This window comes from Schistocerca nitens, unplaced genomic scaffold (genome assembly GCF_023898315.1).
Source record: "Schistocerca nitens isolate TAMUIC-IGC-003100 unplaced genomic scaffold, iqSchNite1.1 HiC_scaffold_373, whole genome shotgun sequence".
Taxonomy (NCBI): domain Eukaryota; kingdom Metazoa; phylum Arthropoda; class Insecta; order Orthoptera; family Acrididae; genus Schistocerca; species Schistocerca nitens.
Window position 1 is genome coordinate 5,216,015 of NW_026045907.1, and position 27,055 is coordinate 5,243,069.

The following is a 27,055-nucleotide window of genomic DNA, read 5'->3' on the forward strand; positions in this document are numbered from 1 at the left end:
TTGGATCTTCCCATTGACGATGAAACACAGAAATTGCATCGGAATTAAATATAAGAGACACAATGCCGACTTAAGTAGCAGAAAACTGAGTCTGGTTAAGGTCTATGTTTTGAGCGTTTTCTGTGTCACCAGTTTTACATTCCAATGCACCTCTGCAGGTTTACTGTATCCCCTGGACCTTCCCATTGAGGCAAACACACAGAAATTGCATCGGAATTAAATATAAGAGGCACAACGCCGACTTAAGTAGCAGAAAACTGGGTCTTGTTAAGGTCTATGTTTTGAGCGTTTTCTGTGTCACCAGTTTTACATTCCGATGCACCTCTGCAGGTTTACTGTATCCCTTGCACCTTCCCATTGACATTGAAACACAGAAATTACATCGTAAGTAAATATAATAGACACAATGCCGACATAAGTACAGGAAGACTGAGTCTTCCTACTGTCTATGTTTTGAGCGTTTCCTGTGTCGCCAGTTTTAGATTCCGATGCACCTCTGCAGGTTTACTGTATCCCTTGGACCGTCACAGTGACGATGAAACACAGAAATTGCATCGGAATTAAATATAAAAGACACAATGCCGACTTAACTACAAGAAAACCTGAGTCTTCGTAGGGTCTATGTTATGAGCGCTTCCTCTGTCACCAGTTTTACATTCCGATGCACCTCTGCAGGGTTACTGTATCCCTTGGACCTTCCCATTGACGATGAAAAACAGAAATTGCATCGGAATTAAATAATAGAGACACAATGCCGACTTAAGTACAGAAAGTCTGAGTCTTCCTACTGTCTAGGTTTTGAGCGTTTCCTGTGTCACCAGTTTTACATTCCGATGCACCTCTGCAGGTTTACTGTATCCCTTGCACCTTCCCATTGACATTGAAACACAGAAATTGCATCGGAATTAAATATAAGAGACACAATGCCGACTTAAGTACAGTAAGACTGAGTCTTCCTACTGTCTATATTTTGAGCGTTTCCTGTGTCACCAGTTTTACATTCCGATGCACCTCTTCAGGTTTACTGTATCCCTTGGACCTTCCCATTGACGATGAAACATTGAAATTGCATCGGAATTAAATATAAGAGACTCAATGCCGACTTAAGTACAGGAAGAGTGAGTCTTCCTACTGTCAATGTTTGAGCGTTTCCTGTGTCACCAGTTTTACATTCCGATGCACCTCTGCAGGTTTACTGTATCCATTGGACCTTCCCATTGACGATGAATCACAGAAAATGCATCGGAATTAAATATAAGAGACACAATGCCGACTTAAGTATAGGAAGACTGAGTCTTCCTACTGTCTATGTTTTGAGCGTTTCCTGTGTCACCAGTTTTACATTCCGATCCACCTCTGCGGGTTTACTGTATCCATTGGACTTTCCCATTGACGATGAAACACAGAAAATGCATCGGAATTAAATATAAGAGACACAATGCCGACTTAAGTACAGGAAGACTGAATCTTCCTACTGTCTATGTTTTGAGCGTTTCCCTTGTCACCAGTTTTACTCTCTGATGCACCTCTGCAGATATACTGTTTCCCTTCGACGTTCCCATTGACGATGAAACACAGAAATTGCATCGGAATTAAATATAAGAGGCACAATGTCGACTTAAGTACAGGATGAGTGTGTCTTTCTATTGTCTATGTTTTGTGCGTTTCCTGTGTCACCAGTTTTACATTGCGATGCACCTCTGCAGGTTTACTGTATCCATTGGACCTTCCCATTGACGATGAAACACAGAAATTCCATCGGAAATAAATATAAGAGATACAATGCCGACTTCGGTACAGGAAGACTGAGTCTTCCTACTGTCTACGTTTTGAGCATTTCCTGTGTGATCAGTTTTACATTTTGATGCACCTCTGCAGGTTTACTGTATCCCTTGGATCTTCACAGTGACGGTGAAACACAGAAATTGCATCGGAATTAAATATAAGAGACACAATGCCGACTTAAGTACAAGAAAACTGAGTCTTCTTACGGTCTATGATTTGAGCGCTACCTGTGTCACCAATTTTACATTCCGATGCACCTATGCAGGTTTACTGTATCCATTGGACCTTCCCATTGACGATGAAACACAGAAATAGCATCGGAATTATATATAAGAGACACAATGCCGACTTAAGTACAGGAAGGCTGAGTCTTCCTACTGTCTATGTTTTGCGCGTTTCCTGTGTCACTAGTTTTACATTCCGATGCACCTCTGCAGGTTTACTGTATGCCTTGGATCTTCCCATTGACGATGAAACACAGAAATTGCATCGGAATTAAATATAAGAGACACAATGCCGACTTAAGTAGCAGAAAACTGAGTCTGGTTAAGGTCTATGTTTTGAGCGTTTTCTGTGTCACCAGTTTTACATTCCAATGCACCTCTGCAGGTTTACTGTATCCCCTGGACCTTCCCATTGAGGCAAACACACAGAAATTGCATCGGAATTAAATATAAGAGGCACAACGCCGACTTAAGTAGCAGAAAACTGGGTCTTGTTAAGGTCTATGTTTTGAGCGTTTTCTGTGTCACCAGTTTTACATTCCGATGCACCTCTGCAGGTTTACTGTATCCCTTGCACCTTCCCATTGACATTGAAACACAGAAATTACATCGTAAGTAAATATAATAGACACAATGCCGACATAAGTACAGGAAGACTGAGTCTTCCTACTGTCTATGTTTTGAGCGTTTCCTGTGTCGCCAGTTTTAGATTCCGATGCACCTCTGCAGGTTTACTGTATCCCTCGGACCTTCACAGTGACGATGAAACACAGAAATTGCATCGGAATTAAATATAAAAGACACAATGCCGACTTAACTACAAGAAAACCTGAGTCTTCGTAGGGTCTATGTTATGAGCGCTTCCTCTGTCACCAGTTTTACATTCCGATGCACCTCTGCAGGGTTACTGTATCCCTTGGACCTTCCCATTGACGATAAAAACAGAAATTGCATCGGAATTAAATAATAGAGACACAATGCCGACTTAAGTACAGAAAGTCTGAGTCTTCCTACTGTCTAGGTTTTGAGCGTTTCCTGTGTCACCAGTTTTACATTCCGATGCACCTCTGCAGGTTTACTGTATCCCTTGCACCTTCCCATTGACATTGAAACACAGAAATTGCATCGGAATTAAATATAAGAGACACAATGCCAACTTAAGTACAGTAAGACTGAGTCTTCCTACTGTCTATATTTTGAGCGTTTCCTGTGTCACCAGTTTTACATTCCGATGCACCTCTGCAGGTTTACTGTATCCCTTGGACCTTCCCATTGACGATGAATCATTGAAATTGCATCGGAATTAAATATAAGAGACTCAATGCCGACTTAAGTACAGGAAGAGTGAGTCTTCCTACTGCCAATGTTTGAGCGTTTCCTGTGTCACCAGTTTTACATTCCGATGCACCTCTGCAGGTTTACTGTATCCATTGGACCTTCCCATTGACGATGAAACACAGAAAATGCATCGGAATTAAATATAAGAGACACAATGCCGACTTAAGTATAGGAAGACTGAGTCTTCCTACTGTCTATGTTTTGAGCGTTTCCTGTGTCACCAGTTTTACATTCCGATCCACCTCTGCAGGTTTACTGTATCCATTGGACTTTCCCATTGACGATGAAACACAGAAAATGCATCGGAATTAAATATAAGAGACACAATGCCGACTTAAGTACAGGAAGACTGAGTCTTCCTACTGTCTATGCTTTGAGCGTCTCCTGTGTCATCAGTTTTACATGCCGATGCACCTCTGCCGGTTTACTGTATCCCTTGGACCATCCCATTGACGATGAAACACAGAAATTGCATCGGAATTAAATATAAGAGACACAATGCCGACTTAAGTACAGGAAGACTGAGTCTTCCTACTGTCAATGTTTTGAGCGTTTCCTGTGTCACCAGTTTTACATTCTGTCGCACCTCTGCAGGTTTACTGTATCCTTTGGACCTTCCCATTGACGATGAAACACAGAAATTGCATCGGAATTAAATATAAGAGACACAATGCCGACTTAAGTACAGGAAGACTGAGTCTTCCTACTGTCTATAATTTGAGCGTTTCCTGTGTCACCAGTTTTACATTCCGATGCACCTGTACAGGTTTACTGTATCCGTTGGACCTTCACAGTGACGATGAAACACAGAAATTGCATTGGAATTAAATATAAGAGACACAATGCCGACTAAAGTGCAGGAAGACTTAGTCTTCCTACTGTCTATGATTTGAGCGTTTCCTGTGTCATCAGTTTTACTTTCTGATGCACCTCTGCAGGTTTACTATATCCCTTGGACCTTCCCATTCACGATGAAACACAGAAATTTCATCGGAAATAAATATAAGAGACACAATGCCGACTTAAGTACAGGAAGACTGAGTCTGACTACTGTCTATGTTTTGAGCGTCTCCTGTGCCACCAGTTTTACATTCAGATGCACCTCTGCAGGTTTACTGTATCCCTTGGACCTTCCCATTGACGTTGAAACACAGAAATTGCATCGGAATTAAATATAAGAGACACAATGCCGACTTAAGTACAGGAAGACTGAGTCTTCCTACTGTCAATGTTTTGAGCGTTTCCTGTGTCACCAGTTTTACATTCCGATTCACCTCTGCAGGTTTACTGCATCGATTGGACCTTCCCATTGACGATGAAACACAGAAATTGCATCGCAATTAAATATAAGAGACACAATGCCGACTTCAGTACAGGAAGACTGAGTCTTCCTACTGTCTGTGTTTTGAGCGTTTCCTGGTTCACTAGTTTTACATTCCGATGCACCTCTGCAGGTTTACTGTATCCCTTGGACCATCCCATTGACGATGAAACACAGAAATTGCATCGGAATTAAATATAAGAGACACAATGCCGACTTAAGTAGAGGAAGACTGAGTCTTCCTACTGTCAATGTGTTGAGCGTTTCCTGTGTCACCAGTTTGACATTCTGACGCACCTCTGCAGGTTTACTATATCCCGTGGACCTTCCCATTCACGATGAAACACAGAAATTTCATCGGAAATAAATATAAGAGACACAATGCCGACTTAAGTACAGCAAGACTGAGTCTTCCTACTGTCTATGTTTTGAGCGTTTCCTGTGTCACCAGTTTTACATTCCGATGCACCTCTGCAGGTTTACTGTATCCCTTGGACCTTCCCATTGACGATGAAACACAGAAATAGCATCGGAATTAAATAGAAGAGACGCAATGACGACTTAAGTACAGGAAGAGTGTGTCTTTCTATTGTATATGTTTTGAGCGTTTCCTGTGTCACCAGTTTTACATTCCGCTGCTCCTCTGCTGGTTTACTGTATCCATTGGACCTTCCATTGACGATGAAACACAGAAATTGCATCGGAATTAAATATAAGAGACACCATGCTGATTTAAGTAAAGGAAGACTGAGTCTTCCTACTGTCTATGTTTTGAGCCTTTCCTGTGTCACCAGTATTACATTCCGATGCACCTCTGCAGGTTTACTGTATCCATTGGACCTTCCCATTTACGATGAAACACAGAAATTGCATCGGAAATAAATATAAGAGACACAACGCCGACTTAAGTACTAGAAAACTGAGTCTTCTTACGGTCTATGTTTTGAGCGGTTTCTGTGTCACAAGTTTTACATTCAGATGCACCTCTGCAGGTTTACTGTATCCATTGGCCCTTCCCATTGACGATAAAATACAGAAATTGCATCGGAATTCAATATAAGAGACACAACGAAGACTTAAGTAAAGGAAGACTGAGCCTTCCTAATATCTATGATTTAAGCGTGTTCTGTATCACCAGCTTTACATTCCGATGCTCCTCTGCAGGTTTACTGTATCCCTTGGACCTTCCGATTTGCGATGAAACACAGAAATGGCATCGGAATTAAATGTAAGAGACACAATGCTGACTGAAGTACAGGAAGATTGAGTCTTCCTACTGTCTATGTTTTGAGCGTTTCCTGTGTCACCAGTTTTACATTCAGATGCACCTCTGCACGTTTACTGTATCCCTTGGACCTTCACAGTGACGATGAAACACAGAAATTGCATCGGAATTAAATATAAGAGACATAATGATGAATTAGGTACAGGAAGACTGAGTCTTCCTACTGTCTATGTTTTGAGCGTTTCCTGTGTCACCAGTTTTACATTCCGATGCACCTCTGCAGGTTTACTGTGTCCCTTAAACATTCACAGTGACGATGAAACACAGAAATTGCATTTGAATTAAATATAAGAGACACAATGCCGACTTAAGTACAGAAAGACTGAGTCTTCCTACTGTCTATGTTTTGAGCGTTTCCTCTGTCACCAGTTTTACATTCCGATGCACCTCTGCAGGTTTACTGTATCCAATGGACCTTCCCATTGACGATGAAACACAGAAATTGCATCGGAATTACATATAAGAGACACAACGCCGACTTAAGTAAAAGAAAACTGAGTCATCTTACGATGTATGATTTGAGCGTTTCCTGTGTCACCAGTTTTACATTCCGATGCACCGCTGCAGGTTTACTGTGTCCCTTGGACAATCACAGTGACGGTGACACACAGAAATTGCATCGGAATTAAATATAAGAGACGCAATGCCGACTTAAGTACAAGAAAACTGAGTCTTCTTACGGTCAATGATTTGAGCGCATCCTGTGTCACCAGTTTTACATTCCGATGCACTTATGCAGGTTTACTGTATCCATTGGACCTTCCCATTGACGATGAAACACAGAAATAGCATCGGAATTAAATATAAGAGACACAATGCCGACTTAAGAACAGGAAGGCTGAGTCTTCCTACTGTCTATGTTTTGAGCGTTTCCTGTGTCACTAGTTTTACATTCCGATGCACCTCTGCAGGTTTACTGTATCCATTGGACCTTCCCATTGACGATGAAACACAGAAATAGCATCGGAATTAAATAGAAGAGACACAATGTCGACTTAAGTACAGGAAGAGTGTGTTTTTCTATTGTATATGTTTTGAGCGTTTCCTGTGTCACCAGTTTTACATTCCGCTGCTCCTCTGCTGGTTTACTGTATCCATTGGAACTTCCATTGACGATGAAACACAGAAATTGCATCGGAATTAAATATAAGAGACACCATGCTGATTTAAGTAAAGGAAGACTGAGTCTTCCTACTGTCTATGTTATGAGCGCTTCCTGTGTCACCAGTTTTACATTCCGATGCACCTCTGCAGGGTTACTGTATCCCTTGGACCTTCCCATTGACGATGAAAAACAGAAATTGCATCGGAATTAAATAATAGAGACACAATGCCGACTTAAGTACAGAAAGTCTGAGTCTTCCTACTGTCTAGGTTTTGAGCGTTTCCTGTGTCACCAGTTTTACATTCCGATGCACCTCTGCAGGTTTACTGTATCCCTTGCACCTTCCCATTGACATTGAAACACAGAAATTGCATCGGAATTAAATATAAGAGACACAATGCCGACTTAAGTACAGTAAGACTGAGTCTTCCTACTGTCTATATTTTGAGCGTCTCCTGTGTCATCAGTTTTACATGCCGATGCACCTCTGCAGGTTTACTATATCCCTTGGACCTTCCCATTCACGACGAAACACAGAAATTTCATCGGAAATAAATATAAGAGACACAATGCCGACTTAAGTACAGGAAGACTGAGTCTGACTACTGTCTATGTTTTGAGCGTTTCCTGTGTCACCAGTTTTACATTCCGATGCACCTCTGCAGGTTTACTGTATCCCTTGGACCTTCCCATTGACGTTGAAACACAGAAATTGCATCGGAATTAAATATAAGAGACACAATGCCGACTTAAGTACAGGAAGACTGAGTCTTCCTACTGTCAATGTTTTGAGCGTTTCCTGTGTCACCAGTTTACATTCCGATTCACCTCTGCAGGTTTACTGCATCGATTGGACCTTCCCATTGACGATGAAACACAGAAATTGCATCGCAATTAAATATAAGAGACACAATGCCGACTTCAGTACAGGAAGACTGAGTCTTCCTACTGTCTGTGTTTTGAGCGTTTCCTGGTTCACTAGTTTTACATTCCGATGCACCTCTGCAGGTTTACTGTATCCCTTGGACCTTCCCATTGACGATGAAATACAGAAATTGCATCGGAATTAAATATAAGAGACACAATGCCGACTTAAGTAGAGGAAGACTGAGTCTTCCTACTGTCAATGTGTTGAGCGTTTCCTGTGTCACCAGTTTTACATTCTGACGCACCTCTGCAGGTTTACTATATCCCCTGGACCTTCCCATTCACGATGAAACACAGAAATTTCATCGGAATCAAATATAAGAGACACAATGCCGACTTAAGTACAGGAAGACAGAGTCTTCCTACTGTCTATGTTTTGAGCGTTTCCTGTGTCACTAGTTTTACATTCCGATGCACCTCTGCAGGTTTACTGTATCCCTTGGACTTTCCCATTGACGATGAAACACAGAAATTGCATCGGAATAAAATATAAGAGACACAATGCTGACTTAAGTACAGGAAGACTGAGTCTTCCTACTGTCTATGTTTTGAGCGTTTCCTGAGTCACCAGTTTTACATTTCGATGCACCTCTGCAGGTTTCCTGTATCCCTTGGACCTTCCCATTGACGATGAAACACAGAAATTGCATCGAAATTAAATATAAGAGACACAATGCCGACTTAAGTACATGAAAACAGTCTTCGTACGATCAATGTTTTGAGCGTCTCCTGTGTCACCTGTTTTACAATCCGATGCACCTCTGCCGGTTTACTATATCCCTTGGACCTTCCCATTGTCGATGAAACACAGAAATCGCATCGGAATTAAATATAAGAGACACAATGCCGACATAAGTACAGGAAGACTGAGTCTTCCTACTGTCTATGTTATGAGCGCTTCCTGTGTCACCAGTTTTACATTCCGATGCACCTCTGCAGGGTTACTGTATCCCTTGGACCTTCCCATTGACGATGAAAAACAGAAATTGCATCGGAATTAAATAATAGAGACACAATGCCGACTTAAGTACAGAAAGTCTGAGTCTTCCTACTCTCTAGGTTTTGAGCGTTTCCTGTGTCACCAGTTTTACATTCCGATGCACCTCTGCAGGTTTACTGTATCCCTTGCACCTTCCCATTGACATTGAAACACAGAAATTGCATCGGAATTAAATATAAGAGACACAATGCCGACTTAAGTACAGTAAGACTGAGTCTTCCTACTGTCTATATTTTGAGCGTTTCCTGTGTCACCAGTTTTACATTCCGATGCACCTCTGCAGGTTTACTGTATCCCTTGGACCTTTCCATTGACGATGAAACATTGAAATTGCATCGGAATTAAATATAAGAGACTCAATGCCGACTTAAGTACAGGAAGAGTAAGTCTTCCTACTGTCAATGTTTGAGCGTTTCCTGTGTCACCAGTTTTACATTCCGATGCACCTCTGCAGGTTTACTGTATCCATTGGACCTTCCCATTGACGATGAAACACAGAAAATGCATCGGAATTAAATATAAGAGACACAATGCCGACTTAAGTATAGGAAGACTGAGTCTTCCTACTGTCTATGTTTTGAGCGTTTCCTGTGTCACCAGTTTTACATTCCGATCCACCTCTGCAGGTTTACTGTATCCATTGGACTTTCCCATTGACGATGAAACACAGAAAATGCATCGGAATTAAATATAAGAGACACAATGCCGACTTAAGTACAGGAAGACTGAGTCTTCCTACTGTCTATGCTTTGAGCGTCTCCTGTGTCATCAGTTTTACATGCCGATGCTCCTCTGCCGGTTTACTGTATCCCTTGGACCATCCCATTGACGATGAAACACAGAAATTTCATCGGAATTAAATATAAGAGACACAATGCCGACTTAAGTACAGGAAGACTGAGTCTTCCTACTGTCAATGTTTTGAGCGATTCCTGTGTCACCAGTTTTACATTCTGTCGCACCTCTGCAGGTTTACTGTATCCTTTGGACCTTCCCATTGACGATGAAACACAGAAATTGCATCGGAATTAAATATAAGAGACACAATGCCGACTTAAGTACAGGAAGACTGAGTCTTCCTACTGTCTATAATTTGAGCGTTTCCTGTTTCACCAGTTTTACATTCCGATGCACCTGTACAGGTTTACTGTATCCGTTGGACCTTCACAGTGACGATGAAACACAGAAATTGCATTGGAATTAAATATAAGAGACACAATGCCGACTAAAGTGCAAGAAGACTTAGTCTTCCTACTGTCTATGATTTGAGCGTTTCCTGTGTCATCAGTTTTACTTTCTGATGCACCTCTGCAGGTTTACTATATCCCTTGGACCTTCCCATTCACGATGAAACACAGAAATTTCATCGGAAATAAATATAAGGGACACAATGCCGACTTAAGTACAGGAAGACTGAGTCTGACTACTGTCCATGTTTTGAGCGTTTCCTGTGTCACCAGTTTTACATTCCGATGCACCTCTGCAGGTTTACTGTATCCCTTGGACCTTCCCATTGACGTTGAAACACAGAAATTGCATCGGAATTAAATATAAGAGACACAATGCCGACTTAAGTACAGGAAGACTGAGTCTTCCTACTGTCAATGTTTTGAGCGTTTCCTGTGTCACCAGTTTTACATTCCGATTCACCTCTGCAGGTTTACTGCATCGATTGGACCTTCCCATTGACGATGAAACACAGAAATTGCATCGCAATTAAATATAAGAGACACAATGCCGACTTCAGTACAGGAAGACTGAGTCTTCCTACTGTCTGTGTTTTGAGCGTTTCCTGGTTCACTAGTTTTACATTCCGATGCACCTCTGCAGGTTTACTGTATCCCTTGGACCTTCCCATTGACGATGAAACACAGAAATTGCATCGGAATTAAATATAAGAGACACAATGCCGACTTAAGTAGAGGATGACTGAGTCTTCCTACTGTCAATGTGTTGAGCGTTTCCTGTGTCACCAGTTTTACATTCTGACGCACCTCTGCAGGTTTACTATATCCCGTGGACCTTCCCATTCACGATGAAACACAGAAATTTCATCGGAAATAAATATAAGAGACACAATGCCGACTTAAGTACAGCAAGACTGAGTCTTCCTACTGTCTATGTTATGAGCGTTTCCTGTGTCACCAGTTTTACATTCCGATGCACCTCTGCAGGTTTACTGTATCCCTTGGACCTTCCCATTGACGATGAAACACAGAAATTGCATCGGAATCAAATATACGAGACACAATGCCGACTTAAGTACAGGAAGACAGAGTCTTCCTACTGTCTATGTTTTGAGCGTTTCCTGTGTCACTAGTTTTACATTCCGATGCACCTCTGCAGGTTTACTGTATCCCTTGGACTTTCCCATTGACGATGAAACACAGAAATTGCATCGGAATAAAATATAAGAGACACAATGCTGACTTAAGTACAGGAAGACTGAGTCTTCCTACTGTCTATGTTTTGAGCGTTTCCTGAGTCACCAGTTTTACATTCCGATGCACCTCTGCAGGTTTCCTGTATCCCTTGGACCTTCCCATTGACGATGAAACACAGAAATTGCATCGAAATTAAATATAAGAGACACAATGCCGACTTAAGTACATGAAAACAGTCTTCGTACGATCAATGTTTTGAGCGTCTCCTGTGTCACCTGTTTTACAATCCGATGCACCTCTGCCGGTTTACTATATCCCTTGGACCTTCCCATTGTCGATGAAACACAGAAATCGCATCGGAATTAAATATAAGAGACACAATGCCGACATAAGTACAGGAAGACTGAGTCTTCCTACTGTCTATGTTTTGAGCGTTTCCTGTGTCGCCAGTTTTAGATTCCGATGCACCTCTGCAGGTTTACTGTATCCCTCGAACCTTCACAGTGACGATGAAACACAGAAATTGCATCGGAATTAAATATAAAAGACACAATGCCGACTTAACTACAAGAAAACCTGAGTCTTCGTAGGGTCTATGTTATGAGCGCTTCCTCTGTCACCAGTTTTACATTCCGATGCACCTCTGCAGGGTTACTGTATCCCTTGGACCTTCCCATTGACGATAAAAACAGAAATTGCATCGGAATTAAATAATAGAGACACAATGCCGACTTAAGTACAGAAAGTCTGAGTCTTCCTACTGTCTAGGTTTTGAGCGTTTCCTGTGTCACCAGTTTTACATTCCGATGCAACTCTGCAGGTTTACTGTATCCCTTGCACCTTCCCATTGACATTGAAACACAGAAATTGCATCGGAATTAAATATAAGAGACACAATGCCAACTTAAGTACAGTAAGACTGAGTCTTCCTACTGTCTATATTTTGAGCGTTTCCTGTGTCACGAGTTTTACATTCCGATGCACCTCTGCAGGTTTACTGTATCCCTTGGACCTTCCCATTGACGATGAAACATTGAAATTGCATCGGAATTAAATATAAGAGACTCAATGCCGACTTAAGTACAGGAAGAGTGAGTCTTCCTACTGTCAATGTTTGAGCGTTTCCTGTGTCACCAGTTTTACATTCCGATGCACCTCTGCAGGTTTACTGTATCCATTGGACCTTCCCATTGACGATGAAACACAGAAAATGCATCGGAATTAAATATAAGAGACACAATGCCGACTTAAGTATAGGAAGACTGAGTCTTCCTACTGTCTATGTTTTGAGCGTTTCCTGTGTCACCAGTTTTACATTCCGATCCACCTCTGCAGGTTTACTGTATCCATTGGACTTTCCCATTGACGATGAAACACAGAAAATGCATCGGAATTAAATATAAGAGACACAATGCCGACTTAAGTACAGGAAGACTGAGTCTTCCTACTGTCTATGCTTTGAGCGTCTCCTGTGTCATCAGTTTTACATGCCGATGCACCTCTGCCGGTTTACTGTATCCCTTGGACCATCCCATTGACGATGAAACACAGAAATTGCATCGGAAGTAAATATAAGAGACACAATGCCGACTTAAGTACAGGAAGACTGAGTCTTCCTACTGTCAATGTTTTGAGCGTTTCCTGTGTCACCAGTTTTACATTCTGTAGCACCTCTGCAGGTTCACTGTATCCTTTGGACCTTCCCATTGACGATGAAACACAGAAATTGCATCGGAATTAAATATAAGAGACACAATGCCGACTTAAGTACAGGAAGACTGAGTCTTCCTACTGTCTATAATTTGAGCGTTTCCTGTGTCACCAGTTTTACATTCCGATGCACCTGTACAGGTTTACTGTATCCGTTGGACCTTCACAGTGACGATGAAACACAGAAATTGCATTGGAATTAAATATAAGAGACACAATGCCGACTAAAGTGCAGGAAGACTTAGTCTTCCTACTGTCTATGATTTGAGCGTTTCCTGTGTCATCAGTTTTACTTTCTGATGCACCTCTGCAGGTTTACTATATCCCTTGGACCTTCCCATTCACGATGAAACACAGAAATTTCATCGGAAATAAATATAAGAGACACAATGCCGACTTAAGTACAGGAAGACTGAGTCTGACTACTGTCTATGTTTTGAGCGTTTCCTGTGTCACCAGTTTTACATTCAGATGCACCTCTGCAGGTTTACTGTATCCCTTGGACCTTCCCATTGACGTTGAAACACAGAAATTGCATCGGAATTAAATATAAGAGACACAATGCCGACTTAAGTACAGGAAGACTGAGTCTTCCTACTGTCAATGTTCTGAGCGTTTCCTGTGTCACCAGTTTTACATTCCGATTCACCTCTGCAGGTTTACTGCATCGATTGGACCTTCCCATTGACGATGAAACACAGAAATTGCATCGCAATTAAATATAAGAGACACAATGCCGACTTCAGTACAGGAAGACTGAGTCTTCCTACTGTCTGTGTTTTGAGCGTTTCCAGGTTCACTAGTTTTACATTCCGATGCACCTCTGCAGGTTTACTGTATCCCTTGGACCATCCCATTGACGATGAAACACAGAAATTGCATCGGAATTAAATATAAGAGACACAATGCCGACTTAAGTAGAGGAAGACTGAGTCTTCCTACTGTCAATGTGTTGAGCGTTTCCTGTGTCACCAGTTTGACATTCTGACGCACCTCTGCAGGTTTACTATATCCCGTGGACCTTCCCATTCACGATGAAACACAGAAATTTCATCGGAAATAAATATAAGAGACACAATGCCGACTTAAGTACAGCAAGACTGAGTCTTCCTACTGTCTATGTTTTGAGCGTTTCCTGTGTCACCAGTTTTACATTCCGATGCACCTCTGCAGGTTTACTGTATCCCTTGGACCTTCCCATTGACGATGAAACACAGAAATTGCATTGGAATTAAATATAAGAGACACAATGCCAACTAAAGTGCAGGAAGACTTAGTCTTCCTACTGTCTATGATTTGAGCGTTTCCTGTGTCACCAGTATTACATTCCGATGCACCTCTGCAGGTTTACTGTATCCATTGGACCTTCCCATTTACGATGAAACACAGAAATTGCATCGGAAATAAATATAAGAGACACAACGCCGACTTAAGTACAAGAAAACTGAGTCTTCTTACGGTCTAAGTTTTGAGCGTTTTCTGTGTCACCAGTTTTACATTCAGATGCACCTCTGCAGGTTTACTGTATCCATTGGCCCTTCCCATTGACCATAAAATACAGAAATTGCATCGGAACTCAATATAAGAGACACAACGAAGACTTAAGTAAAGGAAGACTGAGCCTTCCTAATATCTATGATTTAAGCGTGTCCTGTATCACCAGCTTTACATTCCGATGCTCCTCTGCAGGTTTACTGTATCCCTTGGACCTTCCGATTTGCGATGAAACACAGAAATGGCATCGGAATTAAATGTAAGAGACACAATGCTGACTGAAGTACAGGAAGATTGAGTCTTCCTACTGTCTATGTTTTGAGCGTTTCCTGTGTCACCAGTTTTACATTCAGATGCACCTCTGCACGTTTACTGTATCCCTTGGACCTTCACAGTGACGATGAAACACAGAAATTGCATCGGAATTAAATATAAGAGACATAATGATGAATTAGGTACAGGAAGACTGAGTCTTCCTACTGTCTATGTTTTGAGCGTTTCCTGTGTCACCAGTTTTACATTCCGATGCACCTCTGCAGGTTTACTGTGTCCCTTAAACATTCACAGTGACGATGAAACACAGAAATTGCATTTGAATTAAATATAAGAGACACAATGCCGACTTAAGTACAGAAAGACTGAGTCTTCCTACTGTCTATGTTTTGAGCGTTTCCTGTGTCACCAGTTTTACATTCCGATGCACCTCTGCAGGTTTACTGTATCCAATGGACCTTCCCATTGACGATGAAACACAGAAATTGCATCGGAATTACATATAAGAGACACAACGCCGACTTAAGTAAAAGAAAACTGAGTCATCTTACGATGTATGATTTGAGCGTTTCCTGTGTCACCAGTTTTACATTCCGATGCACCGCTGCAGGTTTACTGTGTCCCTTGGACAATCACAGTGACGGTGACACACAGAAATTGCATCGGAATTAAATATAAGAGACGCAATGCCGACTTAAGTACAAGAAAACTGAGTCTTCCTACGGTCAATGATTTGAGCGCATCCTGTGTCACCAGTTTTACATTCCGATGCACTTATGCAGGTTTACTGTATCCATTGGACCTTCCCATTGACGATGAAACACAGAAATAGCATCGGAATTAAATATAAGAGACACAATGCCGACTTAAGAACAGGAAGGCTGAGTCTTCCTACTGTCTATGTTTTGAGCGTTTCCTGTGTCACTAGTTTTACATTCCGATGCACCTCTGCAGGTTTACTGTATCCATTGGACCTTCCCATTGACGATGAAACACAGAAATAGCATCGGAATTAAATAGAAGAGACACAATGTCGACTTAAGTACAGGAAGAGTGTGTTTTTCTATTGTACACGTTTTGAGCGTTTCCTGTGTCACCAGTTTTACATTCCGCTGCTCCTCTGCTGGTTTACTGTATCCATTGGAACTTCCATTGACGATGAAACACAGAAATTGCATCGGAATTAAATATAAGAGACACCATGCTGATTTAAGTAAAGGAAGACTGAGTCTTCCTACTGTCTATGTTATGAGCGCTTCCTGTGTCACCAGTTTTACATTCCGATGCACCTCTGCAGGGTTACTGTATCCCTTGGACCTTCCCATTGACGATGAAAAACAGAAATTGCATCGGAATTAAATAATAGAGACACAATGCCGAATTAAGTACAGAAAGTCTGAGTCTTCCTACTGTCTAGGTTTTGAGCGTTTCCTGTGTCACCAGTTTTACATTCCGATGCACCTCTGCAGGTTTACTGTATCCCTTGCACCTTCCCATTGACATTGAAACACAGAAATTGCATCGGAATTAAATATAAGAGACACAATGCCGACTTAAGTACAGTAAGACTGAGTCTTCCTACTGTCTATATTTTGAGCGTCTCCTGTGTCATCAGTTTTACATGCCGATGCACCTCTGCAGGTTTACTATATCCCTTGGACCTTCCCATTCACGACGAAACACAGAAATTTCATCGGAAATAAATATAAGAGACACAATGCCGACTTAAGTACAGGAAGACTGAGTCTGACTACTGTCTATGTTTTGAGCGTTTCCTGTGTCACCAGTTTTACATTCCGATGCACCTCTGCAGGTTTACTGTATCCCTTGGACCTTCCCATTGACGTTGAAACACAGAAATTGCATCGGAATTAAATATAAGAGACACAATGCCGACTTAAGTACAGGAAGACTGAGTCTTCCTACTGTCAATGTTTTGAGCGTTTCCTGTGTCACCAGTTTACATTCCGATTCACCTCTGCAGGTTTACTGCATCGATTGGACCTTCCCATTGACGATGAAACACAGAAATTGCATCGCAATTAAATATAAGAGACACAATGCCGACTTCAGTACAGGAAGACTGAGTCTTCCTACTGTCTGTGTTTTGAGCGTTTCCTGGTTCACTAGTTTTACATTCCGATGCACCTCTGCAGGTTTACTGTATCCCTTGGACCTTCCCATTGACGATGAAACACAGAAATTGCATCGGAATTAAATATAAGAGACACAATGCCGACTTAAGTAGAGGAAGACTGAGTCTTCCTACTGTCAATGTGTTGAGCGTTTCCTGTGTCACCAGTTTTACATTCTGACGCACCTCTGCAGGTTTCCCCTGGACCTTCCCATTCACGATGAAACACAGAAATTTCATCGGAATCAAATATAAGAGACACAATGCCGACTTAAGTACAGGAAGACAGAGTCTTCCTACTGTCTATGTTTTGAGCGTTTCCTGTGTCACTAGTTTTACATTCCGATGCACCTCTGCAGGTTTACTGTATCCCTTGGACTTTCCCATTGACGATGAAACACAGAAATTGCATCGGAATAAAATATAAGAGACACAATGCTGACTTAAGTACAGGAAGACTGAGTCTTCCTACTGTCTATGTTTTGAGCGTTTCCTGAGTCACCAGTTTTACATTTCGATGCACCTCTGCAGGTTTCCTGTATCCCTTGGACCTTCCCATTGACGATGAAACACAGAAATTGCATCGAAATTAAATATAAGAGACACAATGCCGACTTAAGTACATGAAAACAGTCTTCGTACGATCAATGTTTTGAGCGTCTCCTGTGTCACCTGTTTTACAATCCGATGCACCTCTGCCGGTTTACTATATCCCTTGGACCTTCCCATTGTCGATGAAACACAGAAATCGCATCGGAATTAAATATAAGAGACACAATGCCGACATAAGTACAGGAAGACTGAGTCTTCCTACTGTCTATGTTATGAGCGCTTCCTGTGTCACCAGTTTTACATTCCGATGCACCTCTGCAGGGTTACTGTATCCCTTGGACCTTCCCATTGACGATGAAAAACAGAAATTGCATCGGAATTAAATAATAGAGACACAATGCCGACTTAAGTACAGAAAGTCTGAGTCTTCCTACTCTCTAGGTTTTGAGCGTTTCCTGTGTCACCAGTTTTACATTCCGATGCACCTCTGCAGGTTTACTGTATCCCTTGCACCTTCCCATTGACATTGAAACACAGAAATTGCATCGGAATTAAATATAAGAGACACAATGCCGACTTAAGTACAGTAAGACTGAGTCTTCCTACTGTCTATATTTTGAGCGTTTCCTGTGTCACCAGTTTTACATTCCGATGCACCTCTGCAGGTTTACTGTATCCCTTGGACCTTTCCATTGACGATGAACATTGAAATTGAATCGGAATTAAATATAAGAGACTCAATGCCGACTTAAGTACAGGAAGAGTAAGTCTTCCTACTGTCAATGTTTGAGCGTTTCCTGTGTCACCAGTTTTACATTCCGATGCACCTCTGCAGGTTTACTGTATCCATTGGACCTTCCCATTGACGATGAAACACAGAAAATGCAACGGAATTAAATATAAGAGACACAATGCCGACTTAAGTATAGGAAGACTGAGTCTTCCTACTGTCTTTGTTTTGAGCGTTTCCTGTGTCACCAGTTTTACATTCCGATCCACCTCTGAGGGTTTACTGTATCCATTGGACTTTCCCATTGACGATGAAACACAGAAAATGCATCGGAATTAAATATAAGAGACACAATGCCGACTTAAGTACAGGAAGACTGAGTCTTCCTACTGTCTATGCTTTGAGCGTCTCCTGTGTCATCAGTTTTACATGCCGATGCACCTCTGCCGGTTTACTGTATCCCTTGGACCATCCCATTGACGATGAAACACAGAAATTTCATCGGAATTAAATATAAGAGACACAATGCCGACTTAAGTACAGGAAGACTGAGTCTTCCTACTGTCAATGTTTTGAGCGATTCCTGTGTCACCAGTTTTACATTCTGTCGCACCTCTGCAGGTTTACTGTATCCTTTGGACCTTCCCATTGACGATGAAACACAGAAATTGCATCGGAATTAAATATAAGAGACACAATGCCGACTTAAGTACAGGAAGACTGAGTCTTCCTACTGTCTATAATTTGAGCGTTTCCTGTGTCACCAGTTTTACATTCCGATGCACCTGTACAGGTTTACTGTATCCGTTGGACCTTCACAGTGACGATGAAACACAGAAATTGCATTGGAATTAAATATAAGAGACACAATGCCGACTAAAGTGCAAGAAGACTTAGTCTTCCTACTGTCTATGATTTGAGCGTTTCCTGTGTCATCAGTTTTACTTTCTGATGCACCTCTGCAGGTTTACTATATCCCTTGGACCTTCCCATTCACGATGAAACACAGAAATTTCATCGGAAATAAATATAAGAGACACAATGCCGACTTAAGTACAGGAAGACTGAGTCTGACTACTGTCTATGTTTTGAGCGTTTCCTGTGTCACCAGTTTTACATTCCGATGCACCTCTGCAGGTTTACTGTATCCCTTGGACCTTCCCGTTGACGTTGAAACACAGAAATTGCATCGGAATTAAATATAAGAGACACAATGCCGACTTAAGTACAGGAAGACTGAGTCTTCCTACTGTCAATGTTTTGAGCGTTTCCTGTGTCACCAGTTTTACATTCCGATTCACCTCTGCAGGTTTACTGCATCGATTGGACCTTCCCATTGACGATGAAACACAGAAATTGCATCGCAATTAAATATAAGAGACACAATGCCGACTTCAGTACAGGAAGACTGAGTCTTCCTACTCTCTGTGTTTTGAGCGTTTCCTGGTTCACTAGTTTTACATTCCGATGCACCTCTGCAGGTTTACTGTATCCCTTGGACCTTCCCATTGACGATGAAACACAGAAATTGCATCGGAATTAAATATAAGAGACACAATGCCGACTTAAGTAGAGGATGACTGAGTCTTCCTACTGTCAATGTGTTGAGCGTTTCCTGTGTCACCAGTTTTACATTCTGACGCACCTCTGCAGGTTTACTATATCCCGTGGACCTTCCCATTCACGATGAAACACAGAAATTTCATCGGAATCAAATATAAGAGACACAATGCCGACTTAAGTACAGGAAGACAGAGTCTTCCTACTGTCTATGTTATGAGCGTTTCCTGTGTCACCAGTTTTACATTCCGATGCACCTCTGCAGGTTTACTGTATCCCTTGGACCTTCCCATTGACGATGAAACACAGAAATTGCATCGGAATCAAATATAAGAGACACAATGCCGACTTAAGTACAGGAAGACAGAGTCTTCCTACTGTCTATGTTTTGAGCGTTTCCTGTGTCACTAGTTTTACATTCCGATGCACCTCTGCAGGTTTACTGTATCCCTTGGACTTTCCCATTGACGATGAAACACAGAAATTGCATCGGAATAAAATATAAGAGACACAATGCTGACTTAAGTACAGGAAGACTGAGTCTTCCTACTGTCTATGTTTTGAGCGTTTCCTGAGTCACCAGTTTTACATTCCGATGCACCTCTGCAGGTTTCCTGTATCCCTTGGACCTTCCCATTGACGATGAAACACAGAAATTGCATCGAAATTAAATATAAGAGACACAATGCCGACTTAAGTACATGAAAACAGTCTTCGTACGATCAATGTTTTGAGCGTCTCCTGTGTCACCTGTTTTACAATCCGATGCACCTCTGCCGGTTTACTATATCCCTTGGACCTTCCCATTGTCGATGAAACACAGAAATCGCATCGGAATTAAATATAAGAGACACAATGCCGACATAAGTACAGGAAGACTGAGTCTTCCTACTGTCTATGATATGAGCGTTTCCTGTGTCACCAGTTTTACATTCCGATGCACCTCTGCAGGGTTACTGTATCCCTTGGACCTTCCCATTGACGATGAAAAACAGAAATTGCATCGGAATTAAATAATAGAGACACAATGCCGACTTAAGTACAGAAAGTCTGAGTCTTCCCACTGTCTAGGTTTTGAGCGTTTCCTGTGTCACCAGTTTTACATTCCGATGCACCTCTGCAGGTTTACTGTATCCCTTGCACCTTCCCATTGACATTGAAACACAGAAATTGCATCGGAATTAAATATAAGAGACACAATGCCGACTTAAGTACAGTAAGACTGAGTCTTCCTACTGTCTATATTTTGAGCGTTTCCTGTGTCACCAGTTTTACATTCCGATGCACCTCTGCAGGTTTACTGTATCCCTTGGACCTTCCCATTGACGATGAAACATTGAAATTGCATCGGAATTAAATATAAGAGACTCAATGCCGACTTAAGTACAGGAAGAGTGAGTCTTCCTACTGTCCATGTTTGAGCGTTTCCTGTGTCACCAGTTTTACATTCCGATGCACCTCTGCAGGTTTACTGTATCCATTGGACCTTCCCATTGACGATGAAACACAGAAAATGCATCGGAATTAAATATAAGAGACACAATGCCGACTTAAGTATAGGAAGACTGAGTCTTCCTACTGTCTATGTTTTGAGCGTTTCCTGTGTCACCAGTTTTACATTCCGATCCACCTCTGCAGGTTTACTGTATCCATTGGACTTTCCCATTGACGATGAAACACAGAAAATGCATCGGTATTAAATATAAGAGACACAATGCCGACTTAAGTACAGGAAGACTGAGTCTTCCTACTGTCTATGCTTTGAGCGTCTCCTGTGTCATCAATTTTACATGCCGATGCACCTCTGCCGGTTTACTGTATCCCTTGGACCATCCCATTGACGATGAAACACAGAAATTGCATCGGAATTAAATATAAGAGACACAATGCCGACTTAAGTACAGGAAGACTGAGTCTTCCTACTGTCAATGCTTTGAGCGTTTCCTGCGTCACCAGTTTTACATTCTGTCGCACCTCTGCAGGTTTACTGTATCCTTTGGACCTTCCCATTGACGATGAAACACAGAATTTGCATCGGAATTTAATATAAGAGACACAATGCCGACTTAAGTACAGGAAGACTGAGTCTTCCTACTGTCTATAATTTGAGCGTTTCCTGTGTCACCAGTTTTACATTCCGATGCTCCTGTACAGGTTTACTGTATCCGTTGGACCTTCACAGTGACGATGAAACACAGAAATTGCATTGGAATTAAATATAAGAGACACAATACCGACTAAAGTGCAGGAAGACTTAGTCTTCCTACTGTCTATGATTTGAGCGTTTCCTGTGTCATCAGTTTTACTTTCTGATGCACCTCTGCAGGTTTACTATATCCCTTGGACCTTCCCATTCACGTTGAAACACAGAAATTTCATCGGAAATAAATATAAGAGACACAATGCCGACTTAAGTACAGGAAGACTGAGTCTTCCTACTGTCTATGTTTTGAGCGTTTCCTGTGTCACCAGTTTTACATTCCAATGCACCTCTGCAGGTTTACTGTATCCCTTGGACCTTCCCATTGACGTTGAAACACAGAAATTGCATCGGAATTAAATATAAGAGACACAATGCCTACTTAAGTACAGGAAGACTGAGTCTTCCTACTGTCAATGTTTTGAGCGTTTCCTGTGTCACCAGTTTTACATTCCGATTCACCTCTGCAGGTTTACTGCATCGATTGGACCTTCCCATTGATGTTGAAACACAGAAATTGCATCGCAATTAAATATAAGAGACACAATGCCGACTTCAGTACAGGAAGACTGAGTCTTCCTACTGTCTGTGTTTTGAGCGTTTCCTGGTTCACTAGTTTTACATTCCGATGCACCTCTGCAGGTTTACTGTATCCCTTGGACCTTCCCATTGACGATGAAACACAGAAATTGCATCGGAATTAAATATAAGAGACACAATGCCGACTTAAGTAGAGGAAGACTGAGTCTTCCTACTGTCAATGTGTTGAGCGTTTCCTGTGTCACCAGTTTTACATTCTGACGCACCTCTGCAGGTTTACTATATCCCGTGGACCTTCCCATTCACGATGAAACACAGAAATTTCATCGGAAATAAATATAAGAGACACAATGCCGACTTAAGTACAGCAAGACTGAGTCTTCCTACTGTCTATGTTTTGAGCGTTTCCTGAGTCACCAGTTTTACATTCCGATGCACCTCTGCAGGTTTCCTGTATCCCTTGGACCTTCCCATTGACGATGAAACACAGAAATTGCACCGAAATTAAATATAAGAGACACAATGCCGACTTAAGTACATGAAAACAGTCTTCGTACGATCAATGTTTTGAGCGTCTCCTGTGTCACCTTTTTTACAATCCGATGCACCTCTGCCGGTTTACTATATCCCTTGGACCTTCCCATTGTCGATGAAACACAGAAATCGCATCGGAATTAAATATAAGAGACACAATGTCGACATAAGTACAGGAAGACTGAGTCTTCCTACTGTCTATGTTATGAGCGCTTCCTGTGTCACCAGTTTTACATTCCGATGCACCTCTGCAGGGTTACTGTATCCCTTGGACCTTCCCATTGACGATGAAAAACAGAAATTGCATCGGAATTAAATAATAGAGACACAATGCCGACTTAAGTACAGAAAGTCTGAGTCTTCCCACTGTCTAGGTTTTGAGCGTTTCCTGTGTCACCAGTTTTACATTCCGATGCACCTCTGCAGGTTTACTGTATCCCTTGCACCTTCCCATTGACATTGAAACACAGAAATTGCATCGGAATTAAATATAAGAGACACAATGCCGACTTAAGTACAGTAAGACTGAGTCTTCCTACTGTCTATATTTTGAGCGTTTCCTGTGTCACCAGTTTTACATTCCGATGCACCTCTGCAGGTTTACTGTATCCCTTGGACCTTCCCATTGACGATGAAACATTGAAATTGCATCGGAATTAAATATAAGAGACTCAATGCCGACTTAAGTACAGGAAGACTGAGTCTTCCTACTGTCAATGTTTGAGCGTTTCCTGTGTCACCAGTTTTACATTCCGATGCACCTCTGCAGGTTTACTGTATCCATTGGACCTTCCCATTGACGATGAAACACAGAAAATGCATCGGAATTAAATATAAGAGACACAATGCCGACTTAACTATAGGAAGACTGAGTCTTCCTACTGTCTATGTTTTGAGCGTTTCCTGTGTCACCAGTTTTACATTCCGATCCACCTCTGCAGGTTTACTGTATCCAGTGGACTTTCCCATAGACGATGAAACACAGAAAATGCATCGGTATTAAATATAAGAGACACAATGCCGACTTAAGTACAGGAAGACTGAGTCTTCCTACTGTCTATGCTTTGAGCGTCTCCTGTGTCATCAGTTTTACATGCCGATGCACCTCTGCCGGTTTACTGTATCCCTTGGACCATCCCATTGACGATGAAACACAGAAATTGCATCGGAATTAAATATAAGAGACACAATGCCGACTTAAGTACAGGAAGACTGAGTCTTCCTACTGTCAATGTTTTGAGCGTTTCCTGTGTCACCAGTTTTACATTCTGTCGCACCTCTGCAGGTTTACTGTATCCTTTGAACCTTCCCATTGACGATGAGACACAGAAATTGCATCGGAATTAAATATAAGAGACACAATGCCGACTTAAGTACAGGAAGACTGAGTCTTCCTACTGTCTATAATTTGAGCGTTTCCTGTGTCACCAGTTTTACATTCCGATGCACCTGTACAGGTTTACTGTATCCGTTGGACCTTCACAGTGACGATGAAACACAGAAATTGCATCGGAATTAAATATAAGAGACACAATGCCGACTAAAGTGCAGGAAGACTTAGTCTTCCTACTGTCTATGATTTGAGCGTTTCCTGTGTCATCAGTTTTACTTTCTGATGCACCTCTGCAGGTTTACTATATCCCTTGGACCTTCCCATTCACGTTGAAACACAGAAATTTCATCGGAAATAAATATAAGAGACACAATGCCGACTTAAGTACAGGAAGACTGAGTCTTCCTACTGTCAATGTTTTGAGCGTTTCCTGTGTCACCAGTTTTACATTCCGATTCACCTCTGCAGGTTTACTGCATCGATTGGACCTTCCCATTGACGATGAAACACAGAAATTGCATCGCAATTAAATATAAGAGACACAATGCCGACTTCAGTACAGGAAGACTGAGTCTTCCTACTGTCTGTGTTTTGAGCGTTTCCTGGTTCACTAGTTTTACATTCCGATGCGCCTCTGCAGGTTTACTGTATCCCTTGGACCTTCCCATTGACGATGAAACACAGAAATTGCATCGGAATTAAATATAAGAGACACAATGCCGACTTAAGTAGAGGAAGACTGAGTCTTCCTACTGTCAATGTGTTGAGCGTTTCCTGTGTCACCAGTTTTACATTCTGACGCACCTCTGCAGGTTTACTATATCCCGTGGACCTTCCCATTCACGATGAAACACAGAAATTTCATCGGAAATAAATATAAGAGACACAATGCCGACTTAAGTACAGCAAGACTGAGTCTTCCTACTGTCTATGTTTTGAGCGTTTCCTGTGTCACCAGTTTTACATTCCGATGCACCTCTGCAGGTTTACTGTATCCCTTGGCCTTTCCATTGACGATGAAACACAGAAATTGCATCGGAATCAAATATAAGAGACACAATGCCGACTTAAGTACAGGAAGACAGAGTCTTCCTACTGTCTATGATTTGAGCGTTTCCTGTGTCACTAGTTTTACATTCCGATGCACCTCTGCAGGTTTACTGTATCCCTTGGACTTTCCCATTGACGATGAAACACAGAAATTGCGTCGGAATAAAATATAAGAGACACAATGCTGACTTAAGTACAGGAAGACTGAGTCTTCCTACTGTCTATGTTTTGAACGTTTCCTGAGTCACCAGTTTTACATTCCGATGCACCTCTGCAGGTTTCCTGTATCACTTGGACCTTCCCATTGACGATGAAACACAGAAATTGCATCGAAATTTAATATAAGAGACACAATGCCGAATTAAGTACATGAAAACAGTCTTCGTACGATCAATATTTTGAGCGTCTCCTGTGTCACCTGTTTTACAATCCGATGCACCTCTGCCGGTTTACTATATCCCTTGGACCTTCCCATTGTCGATGAAACACAGAAATCGCATCGGAGTTAAATATAAGAGACACAATGCCGACATAAGTACAGGAAGACTGAGTCTTCCTACTGTCTATGTTTTGAGCGTTTCCTGTGTCACCAATTCTACATTCTGATGCACCTCTGCAGGTTTACTGTATCGATTGGAGCTTCACATTGACGATGAAACACAGAAATTGCATTGGAATTAAATATAAGAGACACAATGCCGACTTAAGTACAGGAAGACTGAGTCTTCCTACTGTCTATGTTTTGATCGTTTCCTGGGTCACCAGTTTTACATTCCGATGCACCTCTGCAGGTTTACTGTATCCCTTGGACCTTCCCATTGACGATGAAACACAGAAATTGCATCGGAATTAAATATAAGAGACACAATGCCGACTTAAGTACAGGAAGACTGAGTCTTCCTACTGTCTATGTTTTGAGCGTTTCCTGTGTCACTAGTTTTACATTCCGATGGAAATCTGCAGGTTTACTGTATCCCTTGGACCTTCCTATTGACGATGAAACACAGAAATTGCATCGGAATTAAATATAAGAGACACAATGCCGACTTAAGTACAGGAAGACTGAGTCTTCCTACAGTCTATGTTTTGAGCGTTTCCTGTGTCACCAGTTTTACATTCTGATGCACCTCTGCAGGTTTACTGGATCCCTTGGACCTTCCCATTGACATTGAAACACAGAAATTGCATCGGAATTAAATATAAGAGACACAATGCCGACTTAAGTACAGGAAGACTGAGTGTTCCTACTGTCTATAATTTGAGCATTTCCTGTGTCACCAGTTTTATTTTCCGATGCACCTCTACAGGTTTACTGTATCCCTTGGACCTTCACAGTGACGATGAAACACAGAAATTGCATCGGAATTAAATATAAGAGACGCTATGCCGAATTAAGTACAGGAAGACTAGGTCTTCCTACTGTCTATGTTTAGAGCGTTTCCTGTGTCATCAGTTTTACTTTCCGAAGCACCTCTGCAGGTTTCCTATATCCCTTGGACCTTCCCATTCACGATGAAACACAGAAATTTTATCGGAAATAAATATAAGAGACACAATGCCGACTTAAGTATAGGAA